Source organism: Microchirus variegatus (genome assembly GCF_963457635.1).
Source record: "Microchirus variegatus genome assembly, chromosome: 12".
In the NCBI taxonomy this organism is placed as follows: Eukaryota; Metazoa; Chordata; class Actinopteri; order Pleuronectiformes; family Soleidae; genus Microchirus; species Microchirus variegatus.
The window spans coordinates 20,500,800-20,507,275 of NC_139813.1; positions in this window are offsets into that span (position 1 = coordinate 20,500,800).

The window sequence follows — 6,476 nt, forward strand, 5'->3', positions numbered from 1 at the left end:
ATTTGATTAAAAAAAACGTCATACTATACTATGTCGTCCCAAATTTGAAATTTTTTTGGGGAAAAAAAAAGTTGGTCCAAAATTTGATTAAAACGTCATACTATACTATGTCATCTAGAATTTGAAAAAAAAAAATAATAATTTGATTTAAAAAAAGTCATACTTCTCTGCTTATTTTGTTACCGGTTATTGTAAGTGTTTAATTATTGCTGTTATTTATTAAATACATTTAAATAAATAAATAAATATATGTGTATATATATACATATACATATATATATATATATATATGTATAGGTGGTTATATGTTATAAGCTTCTTTAAACAGATGAGTTGTGATTTTGAAAACACTTAAACATAGTAAGGGGTTTCAAAACCTCAGTTTTATTGATTTAATATTTCATGTTTTATACTAATTTGCACATCATTAGAGCCTGATCACTGAAAACGTGTTTCTACTGTGTTTCTTATTAAAGTGACACTATGATTAGATAATATATGAATACATTCAACATTTTAGAGCCTAAATATCACAGTTTTGTTCGCAGTCCAGCAAACAATCATAAATCAATATTATATTTATAGTATTTTATCTGTGTTTTAAATTGCTGCCTGATATTGTCAAAATCCACTATCATTTCATATATTTATTTATTCATCAGCTATTTTTGAACCTCTTAATGAACTTATCCTAACAACTTCAGATGCTGTCAGCTGTAAAACATGTTATTCATGTAATTCTTAAGTCTCAGTCTCAGACACAGCATCACCTAGTGGCAACAGGAAGTGAGTGCATTTTAGTGGCAGGTCACCTGTGCTGCATGTGTATCCACCATTGACCTGTCCGCTTACATCATCACAGACTGTGGTGAGTCAGTGTTTCACACACAAGAGCCTGAACCACTAACTCTGCTGTGAATCATCACCGTGTGTTTGTTGTGAGGACCATTGTGTCCGCTGTGGATCAGTTAAAGCAGCAGTCAGTGATGTCATTTTAATGCCTCTAATCCTCAGCTAACATGTTTGTTCCTGCGTTGACATGGTGAGGAGGGAGGATCGTGATATGTAGATTGTATATAAAAATGGACGTAGTCTTCTGGTTGTAAAACAAACAGTTGATTTAATTCAATTATTTAATGCAATATTTTTAACCGTTTTAACGATAACGCTATGTGTCTGTTTTAACTGTATAAATGTTTGTGTCCGTTTTCAACCATGTGTATTATTTATTGTAAAGTGACCTTGAGTGACAGAAAGGCACTTTTAAATAAAATATATTATAATAATTATTATTATTTTTATTATAATAATAATAATTATTATTATAATCATCATCATTATAATTATCATCATAATTATTATTATTTATTAGTATTATTATTATCATTATTATTATAATCATCATCATTATAATGATCATCATAATTATCAATATTATCATCATCATTATAATTATCATCATCATCATCATCATTATCATTATTATCATCATCATTATCATCATCATCATCATCATCATCATAATGATCATCATCATCATCATAATTATCAATATTATCATCATCATTATAATTATCATCATCATCATCATCATTATCATTATTATCATCATCATTATCATCATCATCATCATCATCATTATCATTATCATCATCATCATCATCATCATTATTATTATTATCATCATCATCATCATCATCATCAACATCATCATCATGATTATTATCATCATTATTATTATTATTATTACTCAAATACAAAGTGCTAAATATGACCAAATGCCACAAAATACAAAGTGAATTATATATTACTTTTATTTAGTAAATTAGTAAATCAAATGGGCATAATAACTATAATAATGTTTCTCTCTACAAGTTAACATTATTATATTAACGTTATCATAATACAATATTCAATAAAAAGTTAAACTTTTATTTTTTAGTCCTACAAAGGATTTTGTTATTTGATTATTATTTTTAGAATGTATTCATAGATGGGTTAAAAGAGCATTTACATTCTCCCTGGCCTTAACAATTGCTCCTCCTCGTCAGTACTTGTATTCACCACTAGATGGCAGGTTTCCACTGGTTTTAGCTGCTAAGAGTTGCTCAGCTCTTCTACATTTTGTTGAGATAACAGTCGTCACAGGAGGTTCACGCTGAGCTCTGCAGGTTTAGGGTGAAGAACAATGTGGCCGTGGGTGTGTGTGTGTGTGTGTGTGTGTGTGTGTGTGTGTGTGTGTGTGTGTGTGGAGGGAGGGAATGTTATTGTTGCTTTGCACATTCTCCAGATGAAAAGCCTGAAGAATGTTTGATCAAATAAAGAACACGCTGCCTCACCTGCTGTATCAATAATAACATTACACGGAAACGGACCTCAAAGAATAGCAGCAAAGAAAGAGAGAGAGAGAGTATCTATGTGATGGGATTGTGAGGAGCAATGCATTTGGAGTAAAATGAATTCACACAAGTTTAGACATGGACTTTTGCTTGTAGTGTAGTGTAGACCATTAAAAGTCAATCAGGCCTCTTTATTTCCTCCCCCAGAGAAGGAACGAGCAGTGAAGACATTCACAGACTGAATGTCTTCTTTGTTTGACTGTCAAACTGATTCAAAACACACACACAGTCTGGTTTCCATGACTTCAGAGGACATTGACTTACATTCATGTCCTTGAAAGTCACTCTGACCATAACCATAACTTGCACAGGCCCGAACCCTAACTCTGACCTCAACATGAACCTAAATCCTGACAATATAACACGTCTTCACTTGAAAATGTAACCGTTTACATTGTGAGGACTTGATATGTCCCATAAAGAAGAGAAGTCCCCATTATGTGAGCGCGTTGTCACACTCAGGTCCCCACAACATGAGTACGACCTGGAACACACTCATACCACACGTGTGTCAGGCTTTGTGCACTCCACACTGAAGTGATGTGAGGAATGGTCACATGATGAATGAAAAAATGATGAATCTGTCACGGTTAAGGTCCAGGAAACGTGTGTCTTTGTTCTTGTTGATTAATCCGAGCGAAATGTTGCTTCAGGTCATCGAGAACAAAACAATAAATTCAATTTAAGTGGCGTAAAACTCAATGTACAGTTTTTTTTGCTGAATGTTCTGAAGTAAAAACAAGTTTATTTTTTACTATTTATACCTATTATTTATTTATTTATTTAATACATTTATGACAGCTGTGGTAAGTTGTTGTTTTACAGGAACCTGTATTACTGCAGAACGAGCACCTTTACAAATATTATTTTCAGTACTTTTTTTCTGTTAAAACTTGCATTTTGGACGCTTTCGACGTTTACTTTTATTTTACACATTTCAGAGTTGTACGGTTATTTTACGTCTCCTTCTGGACAGGAGAAAAAGTAAAGGGTCTGAATATTTCTACATCACATTAAATAAAAAGGGTGGGAAATTTTTCAAGAAATGTCAGGAGGAGATAAGAAGAAGAAAAACAGTGGGAGGGAAGCGGGGAGTGAGTTCCTGGAAACAAAGTAATGAGCGGCAACAGATTTGTTCTCCAACATTTGACTGGGGTGTGAATTTTTAGCCTGACAGCAGAGTAGTAATCTGTCCTCTCTTGTGTGACTGCAGGGAAGGAAATTCAGAACACATCACATGAGTGTGGTGGAACAAAAACCCCTCTGATTTGCTGACGTCCCCTTTTTTTCATTGGCCTTTGTCCAGCGTAACATTTCACAAGAAAGGGACTGCGGACTAAGGTCAGTGAATCTGCAGCGGGAGCTGAAAACTCTCACAGCTCGTTACAGTCTGAGCCGTTTGATAAGCCGACGCACAGAAACTGTAAAATGAAGCGCAATAAGACCTTGTGGTAATCTAAAGAATTTATAGGGTCAAAGTACTTGATGCCATTGACAGTGTAGTGAAATAATGGTTTACATGCAATTAAAACATAACAAAAATGAATAGACCTGGGGTGAAAAAAAAAAAATTGTTGAAACAGACCTGAAAGAAAAAAACTCAGAAAATCAAACCTGTAAAAGAATCTTGGAAAATCATTGTCCTCAATGTCACACTACACTATTTCCTCCAAAATCTGACCCTTTTTTTGAAAAAAAAAAATTGGTCCAATATTTGGCAAAAACGTCCTACTATACTATGTCGTCCATAATGTGACCATTTTTTCAAAAAGAAAATTGGTCCAAAATCTGACAAAAACGACATACTATACTATGTTGTCCAAAATCTGACAATTTTTTTGAAAAACGTTTTTTTGGTCCAAAACTTGAGAAAAACGTCATACTATACTATGTAGTACATCATGCTATACTATGTCGTCCATAATGTGACCATTTTTTGAAAATAATATTGGTCCAAAATTTGACAAAAACGACATACTATATTATGTCGTCCAAAATCTGACTCATTTTTTTAAAAACGTTTTTTTGGTCCAAAACTTGACAAAAACGTCATACTATACTATGTAGTACGTCCTACTATACTATGTCGTCCATAATGTGACCATTTTTTGAAAAAAAAAAATTGGTCCAAAATTTGACAAAAACGACATACTATACTATGTCGTCCAAAATCTGACCAATTTTTTGAAAACGTTTTTTTGGTCCAAACCTTGACAAAAACGTCATACTATACTATGTAGTACGTCCTACTGTACTATGTCGTCCATAATGTGACCATTTTTTGAAAAAAAAAAATTTGTCCAAAATTGGACAAAAACGACATACTATACTATGTAGTACGTCCTACTATACTATGTCCTCCATAATGTGACCATTTTTTGAAAATAAAATTGGTCCAAAATTTGACAAAAACGACATACTATATTATGTCATCCAAAATCTGACTAATTTTTTGAAAAACGTTTTTTTGGTCCAAAACTTGACAAAAACGTCATTCTATACTATGTAGTACGTCCTACTATACTATGTCGTCCATAATGTGACCATTTTATGAAAAAAACAGATTGGTCCAAAATTTGACAAAAACGACATACTATACTATGTCGTCCAAAATCTGACTCATTTTTTAAAAAACTTTTTTTGGTCCAAAACTTGACAAAAACGTCATACTATACTATGTAGTAGGTCCTACTATACTATGTCGTCCATAATGTGACCATTTTTTGAAAAAAAAAAATTGGTCCAAAATTTGACAAAAACGACATACTATACTATGTCGTCCAAAATCTGAATAATTTTTTGAAAAACGTTTTTTGGTCCAAAACTTGACAAAAACGTCATACTATACTATGTAGTACGTCCTACTATACTATGTCGTCCATAATGTGACCATTTTTTGAAAAAAAAAATTGGTCCAAAATTTGACAAAAACGACATACTATACTATGTCGTCCAAAATCTGACCAATTTTTGAAAACGTTTTTTTGGTCCAAACCTTGACAAAAACGTCATACTATACTATGTAGTACGTCCTACTGTACTATGTCGTCCATAATGTGACCATTTTTTGAAAAAAAAAAATTTGTCCAAAATTGGACAAAAACGACATACTATACTATGTAGTACGTCCTACTATACTATGTCGTCCATAATGTGACCATTTTTTGAAAAAAAAAATTGGTCCAAAATTTGACAAAAACGACATACTATACTATGTCGTCCAAAATCTGACTCTTTTTTTGAAAACGTTTTTTTGGTCCAAAACTTGACAAAAACGTCATACTATACTATGCAGTACGTCCTACTGTACTATGTCGTCCATAATGTGACCATTTTTTGAAAAGAAAAGAATTGGTCCAAAATTGGACAAAAACGACATACAATACTATGTCGTCCAAAATTTGACCAATTTTTCGAAACGTTGTTTTTGGTCCAAAACTTGACAAAAACGTCATACTATACTATGTAGTACGTCCTACTATACTATGTCGTCCATAATGTGACCATTTTTTGAAAAAAAAAATTGGTCCAAAATTTGACAAAAACGACATACTATACTATGTCGTCCAAAATCTGAATAATTTTTTTAAAAACGTTTTTTTGGTCCAAAACTTGACAAAAACGTCATACTATACTATGCAGTATGTCCTACTATACTATGTCTTTCATAATTTGACAATTTTTGGAAAAAAGAAAATTGGTCCAAAATTTGACAAAAACGACATACTATACTATGTCGTCCAAAATCTGACCATTTTTTAAAAAAAAAAATTGGTCCAAAATTTGACAAAAACGACATACTATACTATGTCGTCCAAAATCTGACTCTTTTTTTGAAAACGTTTTTTTGGTCCAAACCTTGACAAAAACGTCATACTATACTATGTAGTACGTCCTACTGTACTATGTCGTTCATAATGTGACCATTTTTTGAAAAAAAAAAATTGGTCCAAAATTGGACAAAGACGACATACTATTATACTATGTCGTCCAAATTCTGAATAATTTTTTTAAAAACGTTTTTTTGGTCCAAAACTTGACAAAAACGTCATACTATACTATGTAGTACGTCCTACT